Raw genomic sequence first — 14,712 nt, forward strand, 5'->3', positions numbered from 1 at the left:
GGAGGGCTGTGTCCTCATGATGGTAGGATTGGGCAACATGCAGCAACTCAAATCTTGACATGTGCATTGCCAAGTACTACAGGGCTCCGCCAGATTGGTCCAGGCAGCAGAGGTGTTGTTTAAGCATGCCAATGGCCTGTTCTGTCACATTTAGTGTGGCAACATTGCTTTCATCGTATGCATACTGCACATCTGTACGTGCGTTACATACCAGGGGCATGCACCCCACTGTCAAAGGATAGCCCTCGTCACTGGTAGCCACCCTTTGGTTTGCCGTGGTGGCTCAAATGCAGATGGTAGAGCAGACTGCTGCAGATCGAAGGCATCATGACTGCTGCCAGGGTATCAGACATTGACCATGGTCGCATGCCTGCTGGACATTCAAGGGATGGAATCCCTTTCAGTTGCCGTACATCTTAGAGTTGGCATGTGGTGTCCACAATCCAATATGCAGCCAATACCATACTACACAAAGGGGAAGCCAGAAATCCTGAAAAAGCTTTGTGTGCCCACTCAAGAGAAAATTACATCTAGTCAGCTCTCATTAAAGAGGGAGCCTCGGTGACCTCCCTTACAAAACAGTGGGTGGCAAACTGCAAAATGTTGCAGATATCTTCTGCACCAGCCTGGAAGGAGCCTGATGCATGGACGTTCATGACTATGGTCACCTTTGCTGCATCCATATTTAGGAGCAACTTGTTTATGCAGAAGCGATGAAGGTCCTCTAGAACATTCAACACCACTCCCTGCAGGCTTTAGAAACTTTAAGGAACTCCAGAAAACACCAAGCACTTGTACAATTATAGCACAACAGCCAGCAGAAATCAATCAGCAACAAACGTGGAAGTAGTTGATAGCCCCTTTAAATAGCACTGATGGGGTTTCCTTCCTGTTGCTGAATGCATTCAGAGGTCTGAGCTTCATAGAGGGCATTAGCTGGAAGCACTGGCATCAAACTGACATTGTACTTGCTATTGGTGCAGATACTATTACGTCACCACTATGGCATCCAACATGATCAGCACCAGAAGTGTGCATGCAGCTGTGGATGCCATTCTGAACCTGTAAAGGCATCCAAAAGTCAGGGACAACAAATCCAAATTTTGAGCCCTTTGTACCGTTATTGAAACCATGTTCCAAGGATGCACTTCTGAAGTAATCTGCAATTTAAACACAGTAATAATCTTATTCCCGAAAAAAACAGACATAGCTATCAAGATACATTGGCTGAGTAACAAATTAATTATCTTGCCTCCGCAGCAACTGACTGCAAAGGTCAATGACTTTAATTTCTTTTGCTCCTGGTTTTGATGAGAAGTGGCATTTCTGCTGCTGTGTAATTAGCCAATTTCATTCATTGATGCAATGCAGATTCGAAGTTCAGTAATGAACCGGACAAAGTAAAAAAAACATCTTGGCTCCTCGACCGAGATATTAAGAGAATGTTGATGTACCATGAATCATCACGCATGATGGGACGCGAGATTGATTTGATATGGCTCAGGAAACAGAAATTGAAAGATGAGCTCCAAGTCAGTCAGCATACAGAACAGCACTAGGAAGTACTCCATTGTGATGGTATTAAAATGGGTCAGGTGATAGTGAGCATGGTGCAGATAGTGAACTTTATTAGGTCAAGCCGTTCAAGTCACAACCAGTCTCACAGCATACTTAAGTGGACGAAGCGGAATGTGATTGCATGGGGACGGGATATCTCAGCCGGAAGAAGCTCATCCAATGACTAGCTGAGCTTTGTGAAAACAGATGAAGGGAAGCTGAAGAGTTATTTGATCTATGGTTCAATTGTAACCTATTGTTTCTAGTTAGCTGTATGGATTGAGCTGAATGTCAACTTGCAAGATCGTCATCAAATAATCACAGAAACTATCAATCCTCCAGAAACCTCCGAACTGAGCCTTCAAAGCTGGGAAGAACAGCTCCATAATCCACATCTTACACATGATAAGGATAGGGGAGGAAAGACAAATGAATCCCCCACTCCAAAATTCCCTTCCGTTACTATCCACAATCAGTAGGATTTTTTTGGAAAAGGTAGATGTGTGTGTTTCGAAGCCCACTTTAGCCGTGCGGTGGTCAATGTAAAGAACCAGCAGCAGACTTTTGTGGGTGAGAAGATTTTTTTTATTCGCACACTCACTGAAAATCTAAAAGCCACCTCACACCACACATTCAAGGACGGTACAATTCAAGAAGGCAGTGCACTTCTACAAGGTATAAGCCAAAAGAATAGTTAACAATTCATGTGCTTGGCTTGCTCAGAGAGATCAGTCATTGCAGGCCCAAGAAAAGAAGGAATCTTTGAACTGAAGTTCACATGGGCTCAAAAAGCTGAAGTCAGATATTCGGATTGTTTCAGGGTTCCCTTGAAGAGATGAATGTTCAGCAGATCACAAAGCTAGACACTTGTGATTTTCATATCAGGAGGACAAATTTCTTTACAGGCGTACTTGGCAGGCTGGGAGACTTTTAATAACTTTACAGCCTGCCAGTTCTTAAAAGGAAAGGTGGCACTGCCTTTTCTGCAGCTGCTAAAATTTGCAGAGCTCTTCTAAAGACTGCCCAGGTCGTTTCTAGGTCTTTCAAAAAAAACTAATTGTCCCCAGTCAGTTTCAGTCACATGACCAATACTGGTATAGTCTAACCAGAATGGTTTGGGAAGTCTAAAGACACCACTACATTACAGGAGATGGACGGTGGTCTTTCACATTTAGCTTGTGGATAACTGGTCTCATGAGCTCTCTTTCATTAAATTGCAAACTTGGAGACATAGGTTGGAATTTTCAGGCCCGCCTACCATGGCAGGCTCCCCCGCAGCAGGGCCAGCGAGCCACTGATATCTCTATTCACATCAGCGGGACCAGAAGATCAGGCCAGCATGAGATATGGAAAATTCCGGCCATAGAGTCTAGAAGTCCATTGGTTCTGTGTTTGGAGTAAATGTCAAACAATGACAGGTGTGAATACCACATGTCTGGACATGTCCATTCAAGGGGATGTCCCTCACCCAGGATGATTAATTAGGAACTTTCCAGAAGCTTGAGATCATACGAACATACGAATTAGGAGCAGGAGTAGGCCACTCGGCCCCTCGAGCCTGCTACGCAATTCAATTAGATCCTTTGAATGTGGAGGCTGGTGGGGTGATAAGTGAGGACAAGGGGGACCCTATCATGGTTCTGGAAGGGAGAAGAAGGTGTGAGGGCGGATGCGCGGGAGATGGGCCGGACACGGTTGAGGGCCCTGTCAGCCACCATGGATGGAAAATCTCGGTTAAGGAAGAAGGAAGACATGTCAGAGGAACTGTTTTTGAAAGTGGCATCATCAAAACAGATGCGACGGAAATAAAGGAACTGATCTCATTCTGTCAGTTCCTTCTCAATGCAAACAGCGCCTCATCTCCCAACTTGGCACTTTACAGCCCTCAAGACTGAATATTGAGTTCAACAATTTTAGATCATGAATTCTCTCCTCCATCCCCACCCCCTTTCCAATCCCCCTTTTTTCCAATAATTTATATAGATTTTTCTTTTCCCACCTATTTCCATTATTTTTAAATGTATTTCCATCCATTGTTTTATCTCTACCTTTTAGCCTATTTCGATCCCTTCCCCCCCACACCACCCCACTAGGGCTATCTGTACCTTACTTGTCCTGCTTTCTACCTTTAATGTCAACTATTAGCACATTTCTTAGCTAATATTACCACCGTCAACACCTCTTTGTCCTTTTGTCTATGACATCTTTTAGCAATCTCCACCTATCAGTGGCCCTCTATCCAGCTCTACTTGTCCCACCCCCCTCCCTTAAACCAGCTTATATTTCACATCTCTTCTATTTTTCCTTAGTTCTGTTGAAGAGTCATACGGACTTGAAACGTTAACTCTGTTCCTCTCTGCAGATGCTGTCACAGCTGCTGAATTTTTCCAGGTATTTTTATTTTTGTTTTAGATTTCCAGCATCCGCACTTTTTTGCTTTTAAACTGGTCATTATGTTCAAAAGGAGTGTTATTGGCAGCCCTTTAGCCCAATTCAATTTCATTAACCTATAGCTCATCTCCTGGGAAGGTACAATATCAAGTACCAGTATGACACTCTCATTCTATTGGCCCTGCCTTAAGTAGCTTTGAAAGCAGAGCAAGATTGCAGATATATGCAAGATTGCTTGAAGGTTCTGGCAAAGCGAATCAACCCACACACAGAAAACTGACAGGTCAGGAAAGCTGACAAAATGCTATGCCACCATTAAAAATTGTACATTTGCACTCAGCAAATTGGTAGTAAATGGATAAAGTCAAAACGAAAGCAAATTACTCTTTGAAAAGCAAAAATAAGGCTATATGCTAATAGCGTGATTAGATCAAATCTGAAGCTTAAAAGAAGCTTTTAGTGCTCACAGAGCTGGTAATAAAATGTAAGCCAATAGCTATTAGTATAAAGAATCTAGGAACACTGCAAAGAGAGGCATTAAAACAGCTGAGAGGACATCAGCAAAAGAAACACTTACATTGGCAATAAGAGATCAACATAAGAAAAGTTACTAAGGGATGGAGATGGGAAGCTTCTAAAAGAAAATGAACAAACTGCAGATTCTATAGACGTACTTTGCTTCAGATTTTGCAAGTACAGTGCATTTTGGGATTATTGAACAAAAAGAGGTTGCAGAACAGTTGATGGCGATTATTATTTCATGGTAAATGTTATTAAAAAGACCATTCAAACTTTAAAAACCAACAAATTACTTGTACCTGCTGATTTAAATCCTGCGGTAAGCTAAAGAACTAATAGAGGCTCTGCCTGCAGTTAACTAAAATTCTGTGGAAGAAAAGGTTATGCCAAAGGTTTGAGAAGTTTCCAAATACAACAGTGGTCTCCAAATGAAGGAGAGAAGGATGAAGCAGAGAATCATGAGCCAGTCAGTATTTTATCAGTTGTAGTACTACTAGCTGAAATTCCTCAGCACTGGGAGAAATATGAATCAATTAGGGCCAGTCAGTAGTTCTAAAGCACAAGTTGTGTTTGATCAATCATATAGAAGTATTTCGAGGAATAACAGAGAACAGATAAAGAAAACGTAGTGAATGTGGTTTTTATGGAAGCTCAAAAAGTATTTTGCATGGCAGCACAAAAAAGGCTTATTGCAAAGATACAAATAAGGAGAATGTTACCACATGAATGTAAGAGATGGCTGAAGGGCAAGAAACAAAAGGGTCAGGATAAGAGCAATGTCTCTAGCAAACATGTGAAGTTGTTTTCCAGAGAAGACACTGATGAGGCTCTTTTGGGGTTTGTTTTTTTAAGACTTGGGCTGGAATTTTCCGTCCCAGTTGGCGTTGGGCATCATGGCTAGTGTGAGTGGACAAAATGGCGGAAAGGCCAAAAATCGGTTTCTACACTATTCTGAAACCAGTTTGCAATTGTCCAATCCACCCATCAATGGCAGGCCACGTTTCCCACTGCTGGACGTCAGGAATGTCATTTTAATACATCTGCATATCATTATAAGCCCTGCTCACCGAAACCACCCCCCACACTGGTTCTTCCGGCACGTCGGTGTGATTGCACGCCAACATGTTTCACAACAGCAGTTATGAGGCATGCACTTAGTGAGCTGAACTTCGAGGGGAACTGAGGGGAGTGCACAGTAACGTTGCGCAGCGCTCGCAAGGGTCGCCATTGGACTTCAAGGTTGAGGCACCATACATCCAAGCGAAGGCACAGACAAGTCGCTTTTACCTGGCTGGCTGACAATGCGATGCCAGGGCAAGAGCTACATTCCATCTGAGGCGAGATGAGGGGCAAGGCAAGGCAGCCCGGATTGATTAGTGCACAAGCACATGTGTGGGGTGGGAGGTGGGTGCAGCCACGCGTTAGGGAAACTTTAAATAAAAAGAAGTGACCATCTCACCACAGCTCAGACACAGCCACATTGACATGCTTGGAGTTGATCCTGTAGCTTATCTGCCCACTCAAGCAACACAAAGGCATGAAAGTGCCACCAAGTGCTCCAGAGCTTTTCATCCCTCAGGCACAGACTGCAAACTAATGAGTGTTTTAGTGGACTGCAGAACAACTGGATGACTAGATAAGTTGTATAATCTCCTTGCGAGAGCTGGCTGTGGAGTAGTCACTGGTGGAGGCACTCACAGCCCCTTGCAATGTCTTTCAGGTTTGGACCAGTCTGCCCTGTGGTTCATGCTAACAGTGCAGCCTTGCAGTGCGGGTTAGGAGAATGCCTGCGCCTGAGCTGAGGGCACAGCCTGCAGCCCAATGGGCAAAGCTGCCACCAATTGCTCAAGTGGAGTGGGGCAGAGGTGGGTGGGGTTTCAGCTAGCCATGCAGCACACTATACTCTGGCCATCCAAGTAGTGGCCAGCACTCTCTGGGATGCATTAAGGGGCCTTTAGACTTAACCAAGAGAGGTTCTTAGTATACCCAAGCTAACCCACATGTCTCTCTCTTTCATCCTGCAGGAGTACAACATCAGGATCATAGAGCCTGGTAACTGGTGACCTAGCTGTATGCCCTGTGGCTTACAGGAAGTGGAGGCAGAGAGAGCAACGGAGGCACCTGACTGGACAGAGGGAGGAGCAGCACCCTCAAGAAGAAGGGGCAGCTGGGGTACCTGTGCACACCACTGAAGAGCCACAGAGAGCTGATCGGCACCTAGCTAGACCCAGAGTCATAGATAGTGCTTGTCATTCCTGCAGATAACAGAGAGCCAGTCTTGCCGAAGACTGCGCATATGCAGGGAACTGCCACCTGCTGCAGGATTTGGCGCCACAGGGGCATGGAGGGCATCCACTGCCAGTGGCTGTGAAAGTGACAGCGGCACTCAATTTTTACGCTAGTGGTTCATTTCAGGGCACTACAGGTGACCTCTGTGGGATCTCGCAAGTCTCCACCCACAAACGCATCCAGGAGGTCACAGATGCCATCTTCGCAAAGGCGCACAACTTTGTGCATTTCACACTGGATCAGGGAAGCCAGGAAGCAAGGTTGCTGGGATTTGCCCAGATCTCAGGTTTTCCCACAGGTGCAGGGTGCCATTGAATGCACTCATGTGGTGCTCGGGTCTCCGTGGCAACAAGTGGTCCACTACGTCAACCCCAAGGGCTTTATTCACTGAATGTTCAGCTGGTGTGACCACCATAAATGCATCCTACAGGTCAGTGCATGATTCCCGATTCCCAGGGAGTGTCAGTGACTCCTACATTCTCAGTCGGTCTCAGATTCTTGACTTCTTATAAGAACATAAGAAATAGGAGAAGGAGTAAACCATTTGGCACCTCCACCATTCAAAAAGGTCATGGATGATCTTCTTGTGTTTCGATTTCTGTATTCCCATCTAACCCCGATAATCTTTGATTCCCCTGCCTAACAAGAATCTATCTCTGCCTTAAAAATATGCAATGACCCCGTCTCCGCCACCTTCTGAGGCAGAGTGTTCCAAAGTTGCACAACCCTCCGAGAGAAAAAATTCTCCTCATCTCTGTCCTAAAAGGGCAACCCCTAATTTTAAAACAGTGCCCCCTAGCTCTGGATCCGCCCACAAGAAATATCCTTTCGATATCCACCTTGTCAAGGCCGTTCAGGATCTTGTAAACGTCAATCAAGACACCCCTCACTCTTCTAAACTCCAATGGAAACAAGCCCAGTCTGTACAACCTTTCTTCATAAGACAACACATTTATTCCAGGTATCAATCTAGTAAACCTCCTTTGAACCACCTCCAACGCAGTTACATCCTTCCTTAAATAAGGAAGCCAAAACTGCACACAGTATTTGAGGTGAGGTCTCACCAATGCCCTGTATAACTGAAGCATAACATCCTTACTTTTATGTTCAATCCCTCTCATTATAAAGGATGGTATTCCATTAGCCTTCTTAATTACTTGGTGTACCTGCATTCTAATTTTTTGTGACTCATGTACTAGAACACCCAGATCCCACTGCACTTCACAGGAATGCAGCTGTTCTCCATTTAAGCAATACCTTGCTTTTTTGTTCTTCCTGCCGAAGTGAACAACTTCACATTTTCCCACATCAGACTCCATTTTCCAGGTCTTTGTCCACTCACTCAACATATCTATATCCATCTGTAACCTCATGTCCTCTTCACAACATACTTTCCTACCTATCTTTGTCTCATTTGCAAATTTAGCTACTATGTCTTCACTCCCCTCATCTAAGTCACTGATGTCTTCCAGGGTCTACAGAGGCTGTAAGGTTGGCTCCTCAGGGCCAAGGGCTACCGGGATGTGGCTGATGATGCCTGTGCAGCGACCTCAGACTGCAGCAAAGAGAAGGTATAACGGGGCTTGTGCTGCAAGTTGCACTTTGGCGGAGTAAACCATTGGGATGTTGAAAATTAGGTTCCAGTGCCTGGACCAGTCTGCTGGAGCCCTGCAATACAGTTCACAGAGGGTGTTACACATCGTCATCACCAGGTGCACCCTTCACAACCTGGTGCTGCAATGGGGAAAGGAACAGGCTGAGGAGATGAGCAGCTGCCTTTATTTTGTGCAGGGACCAAGGTTTCACATCTGAGTGACACAAACACTGCTCACCAGAACAAGGAGCCATAGGGCAAGGAGAAATTCTTGCGAGTTTATTTACAATAGTGAACATTATGTACAAGTGATTAACAACTGTGGCCAGTCTGTGCAACTACAGCTTCTTAACCATCCGGTGCGGAAGGGGGTCGGGAAGGAGGAGGACCTCCTCGTGAACCTGCTCCTGGGCCTGGCCAAGTTGGCCATTAACAGGTCCAGGCAGCGGGCAATCGACGGGGGAGTCCCGCCCAATTGTTTGTCCCTCTTCCGCAGCTACTTTCATGGCCGGATGTCTTTGGAGAGGGAGCACGCGGTGTCTGCTGGTACACTCGAGGCCTTCCATGCTCAGTGGGCACCGCGAGGACTGGGGTGTTTTATTGACCCCTTTTATAACATTTTGGTTTAAAGTTGTAAGTTTCCTTTAAACTTTGTTTTTGGTTTTACAGCTGACCTAAATTAGGGGCTGTGCCTGATTTATCCTTAATTTTGTTAATTCAGTTTAATTGTTTTAACTCGAAAAGAGTTACAGCTTCTTAACCACCCGGTGCGGAAGGGGGTCGGGAAGGAGGAGGACCTCCTCGTGAACCTGCTCCTGGGCCTGGCCAAGTTGGCTATTAACAGGTCCAGGCAGCGGGCGATCGACGGGGGAGTCCCATCTGATTGTTTATCCCTCTTCCGTGGCTACGTTCACTGCCGGGTGTCCTTGGAGAGGGAGCACGCGGTGTCTGCTGGCACTCTCGAGGCCTTCCGTGCCCGGTGGGCACCGCGGGGACTGGGGTGTTTTGTTGACCCCTTTAATCACATTTTGATTTAAAGTTTGTAAGTTTCCTTTAAACTTTGTTCTTGGTTTTACAGCTGACCTGAATTAGGGGCTGTGCCTGATTTATCCCAATTTTGTTAATTTAGTTTAATTGTTTAACTCCAGAAAGAGTTACAGCATCTTAACTGATTTGTTAATTTAGTTTAGTTGTGACCCGAATGAGTTACACCTTTTTAACCTTCCTAACACTGCTGCTACACCTTGGTGCTCCCCCCACCTCCACAGCGGAGGTGGAGACAGCCCACTGACTGCTATACCCTGTCTGTGATGATCTTGGCAGGCATCCTCTGGAGGGCCTGCTTTCAGGGCCCTGATTTGTGGCAGCGGCACCCTCCCTTAGCCTGCAGAGCTGGAGCCGTTGGGGTCACAGAAAGAGGGGATTTGGGTGGGTCGGACACTCCTGGAGTCACCTAGGTGGATGGCCCCGGGGTCTGCACCTGCTAATCCTCCTCTCTATGGGTGCCTGAGGGCCCCTGGCTGATTCCTTGAGGAGAAGGGAAAGTTTGATCTCACTCAAGCTGCCCCGCATCCCTCTCATGTTGGAGGCCAACTATGGCGTCAGCGATGGAGTTCAGCCTGCACAGCAGTGTAGGACTGATATCCTGGACCAAGATCTCCATGGCGCCCGCCATCCTACCAGCGTTGATCTTGGTGCATTGGCATGCCAGTGCCATCACTTCAGACTGAAGGCAGATGGATTCCTCTATCGTGCCTTGCAATCTGAGGACCATAGCAGACATCCCTTCCTGACATTCCCGAGCTTGCCTTTGCAGGTCCAGAAACTGGGGTATGAGCAAATCCAGAGGCTCATCGGAGTCGGACTCAGCAGGTTTCTAGCCCTCAGCAGTCCTCCGAGTGCCAGAAACCTGAGAAGTCCCAGCTGCCATCTGCTGTGGATCAGAGTGTGCTGTGCTCACCGGACTGTGACCCCAAGGCTACTCTAGAGCTAGGTCCCATCGGGGTATGTGTCTCTACGCTGGTGGAGAGTGTGGGTGAGCGCTGTGACAGGTCTTCAATGAAGGTTTCATCAGGTTCGTCATCTGAGGTTTCTTCAGGGCTTGTGTCAAGGGCCTGGGTCATGGACCCCATCAGCTGTTTCCCAGATGTGACTGCAAAAGCAAGGAGATATAATTAGTGTTTGGCGGGGGACTGCGGAACAGGGAAGTCACTCACAACACGGTAGTCTGATGGATGTTGCACCACCAGATCCTCACTTGTTTGAGCACCGCCGACCTCACCATCAGCATGGGAACGGTCCAAATTGTGACTGGCCAGCTGGATAACTCCATTCTCAAAATCTGTGAGGACCTTGATTTCAGGCATTCCTCCTCCAGTCTGCAACCTCTTCCTTTATTTTAAGAGCCAGCTTGTCCTGCATGAAGACAGATGGAGAGAATGTAAGCAGGACTTCTGCCAGGCCAGATGACAGGATGCCTGGAATATATGGGTGCTTAGTGGTGCCACAGATGGGATGAGGACATGATCTGCAGGACAGATGAAGGTGCATATGAGAGAGTGAATGGTGATGTTCCTTGAACTGGCAGTGGGTGAGATCCCTCTGGATGTGTGATGAGTGTTTGAGTTGAGAGTGATGAGAAGAGCGACTTACCCTGGCGGAATGGAGGAGATCATTCATCATCTTTCAGCACTGGAAGGGTGTCCTCTTTTGCAGGGCATTGATGCTGACCAGCACTGCCAGCACCTCCCATGATGATCATGATTGCTAGCCTTCACCCAGAGCATGGGTACAGTACATTGCGGCAGGCATCCACTGTGTCCTGTAGGCGCTCGAAGGAGGCATCAATCCATCTGGGGGCAGCATGTTTCCACCCTTTGACAGCCATCAGTCCCCAGCAGTTTCCTGTCCCTTGAAGAGTGCCAGCTCTTTGCAGGGGCAGCTTTAAATATGGCACCGAGTTTACTGAATGCCTCAGGTGATGGCAGGGTGGATGGATCAGAGGATGCCCCGCCAGCAAACTAGCATGTTTCCTGGAAATGCATAATGAATGAGGCGGGAATGGGACAACATGGTGCAAAAATCCTCCATTGCGGCCAGTGGGTAAAATATCTTTTTTCCCCACCTGCTACTGCACTTAGTGCAACAGGGATGATTCAGCCCTTAGTTTGCTCTTTGGACTTGGGATTGAGAGAACAGCATTGAAAATTGATTGTGAAAGACTATGAAAACATGCAGAACATAGATAAGCTCAGAGTGGACAAATAGGCAGGAGATAGTTCCATCATGCAACAGTTCAAGGGGCCATCACCATTCACTCTCTCACACACACCTTCATCTGCCCTGCAGATCACATCCTCATTCCAAACAGTAGTTCAATCGTGAAAGAAAACATTTTGAAAACAAGACTAGAAAAAGGAAGCAGACTTTAAACAGTAAGATTTGAAAGATCTAGTGGAGCTATTTGGATGGGCAGGGAATTTAAAATGTGTCAGCATGAGTAAACAAAATCTTTGGTTTGTATCTATGGATATAGGATACATAATTAAGATGATAATATTGAATTTGTACTTTAGTTAGACTCGAGTATTGTGCAGTTTTTGGTACCTCATTGTACTTTTTCAATTGCAGTTTTATCTTTTCTGTATAATCTAGATTTATTGAATGTTACCAGGGATGAGGGATATAGTTGGAAGGGAGGCTTGAATAGTTATCACTGTTTCCATTGGCAAATTGGAAAAAAGGGTACACATTTAGTACAATCACAAAGAATGTTATTTAAAAGCAAATAATATGAAAGTGTTAGACAGTAAACATAATGGGGATTACAGCTCATGAATCCGTGGGAGAAAAACACTGGTACAGACTCAATGAGCCAAAAGGGCATCTTCTTGTGCTTCAACGTTCAATGATTTTATACTTGGATCCTGTAGGCACACAGCAGGCCTGGTGATTCACCGCTTTATAGCAGGGGCCTGTCATGTCCAGTCAGTAGCCCTCCTACCTACTCCTAGCACAACCAAAGATAAAATGACATGAGATAAAAACAGAAAATGCTAAACATATTCAGCACCTGTAGAGAGAGAGAAGCAGAGTAGTTCTTCTTTTGGCTTCTCCTATTTTACTTGGGCTCACCACAATGCTGATTGATCACCCTTCTCCACCTCCACCTGGCAGTTACCCATTCCTCTTCCAGTTTCATTGTGTTGAAGTCTCCCACCACCACAGATTTCCATCTGACCTTACATCTTCCCCTTCTCCTTCTTCCTGACAGTCCCATCTCTATCACTCACCTAGCCACATTTCCTCTCTCCCCACAATAGATGGCAATACCATTTCAGTCTCTTCTCGGCTACTTTCACCAATGCTCCCACAATGTTCACAAACTCCCTGATATACTGATTCCTGATTGTGTCCTTTCTTGTTACTCCACACAACCATCTCAGCACCCACGTTCACTAATATCCATTCATTGTCTCTCCCTTCTTGATGTTGCCCAAGTTTCTGTGCTATATAGCAAGGCCAGAATCTTCCTTTCAGTTTCAGTGATATTTTTCCTATCACAGAACACTCCACTGCATTACTCCAACCAGAGTAATTAAGCTGTTGCTTAATTTCCTTCTCCATACTTCCATCTTCTGCCACCACTGATCCCAGGTTGTTGAAAGTATTCACTTTCTCCAAATCTCTACACAATCTTTACGTCTTCACCCTGATCCTCTTCTCTAGGCTCAAACTGACATGCAGAGGTTGGGCTTCTGGACTTTGGTCTACTGATCTTCATACCCCTGTCCTCCAGTGCTTTTCTCCACTTCTCCAGATCTCCAATGCTGCCAGTTATCCAGTGAAACCCAGCCACTGGTTCAGGCAAGTCAGCATGTATTGGGGCCAGTCCCAAGCCCAGGAAAATGGGAGGGTTAGTGGCAGGAAAGGTATCTGGTTGAAAAACCAGCCACCAAATCCAAATGATGGTTGATATGAATGGAGAGGGAAACAGGGTTATGGGCAGAATTTAACGGTAATAGCGATGGGCCTGTCCACTGATTGGATAGGCAGTGGCAATGACCCCACGGCCTTTTTCAGGAGCTCTGTTGGGATTAATTTCCAGTAAGCCATCCTGCTGGCTGTTGTCAGGGTTCCTGGCCACTGCACCAGGAATTTCCCGCAGCACAATCTGGTGCAGGTGCCTCCAAGAGTTGCCAGCCAACTAGAAGCTGGTAGCTCTCCTGTACAGGTACTACAGTGGGGCCTAATAGAAGGGTAGCAGGTGGCACTCCTGGATGAAGGTGATTGGGGTGGGATCACTGAGGCCAGTCATGGAGGAAATGGCTGTTGCATTGCTGCTGGCGTTAAAGAATATCAGGACAAAGGTTTAGTCAGGTGGGGAACTATCATGGCAACTATGTCTCAGGATCTTTTGTTGGTTGAGATTTGGCAGGTGATTAAGAGAGTCAAAAATATTAGCATAACAACTTATACTGTGTGTTAGCCCCATCATTCTGAAATGTTGAATATGGAAAATTTCTTTAAGAAATAAAACGGTGAACCATTTACTGGGACTGGTCATATCAGTCGCTTATAGTAGAGTAACTGATTCTCGGCATACTTCACAGAATCACACAATGCAGAAGAGGCCCTTCGGCCCATCGAGTCGGCACCAACACGTGAGAAACACCTGACCTACCTACCTAATTCCATTTACCAGCACTTGGCATGTCATGACATTCAAGGCTATGGGCCAAGTGCTCATCCAGGTACTTTTTAAAGGATGTGAGGCAACCCATCTCCACCACCCTCCCAGGCAGCACATTCCAGACCATCATCCTCCCTAAACCTCCCATCCCTCACCTTGAACTCGTGGTCCCCTCATGACTGACCCTTCAACTAAGGGGAACAGCTGCTCCCTATCCATGCCCCTCATAATCTTGTACACCTCGATCAGGTCGCCCCTCAGTCTTTTCTGCTCCAATGAAAACAACCCAAATCTAACCAACCTCTCATCATAACTTAAATGTTTCATCCCAGGCAACATCCTGGTGAATCTCCTCTGCACCCCCTCCAGTGCAATCACATCCTTTCTATAATGTGGCAACCAGAACTGCACACAGTACTCCAGCTGTGGCCTCACCAAGGTTCTATACAACTCCAACATGACCTCGCTACTTTTGTAATCTATGCCTCAATTGATAAAGGCATGTGTCCCATATGCCTTTTTCATCACCCCACTAACATGCTCCTCCACCTTCAGAGACCTGTGGACACACACACCAAGGTCCCTTTGTTCCTCAGAACTTCCTAGTGTCATGCCATTCATTGAATACATCCTTGTCAAATTACTACTTCCAAAATGTATCACCTCACAC

The sequence above is a fragment of the Carcharodon carcharias genome, chromosome 23, assembly GCF_017639515.1.
Source record: "Carcharodon carcharias isolate sCarCar2 chromosome 23, sCarCar2.pri, whole genome shotgun sequence".
Taxonomy (NCBI): Eukaryota; Metazoa; Chordata; class Chondrichthyes; order Lamniformes; family Lamnidae; genus Carcharodon; species Carcharodon carcharias.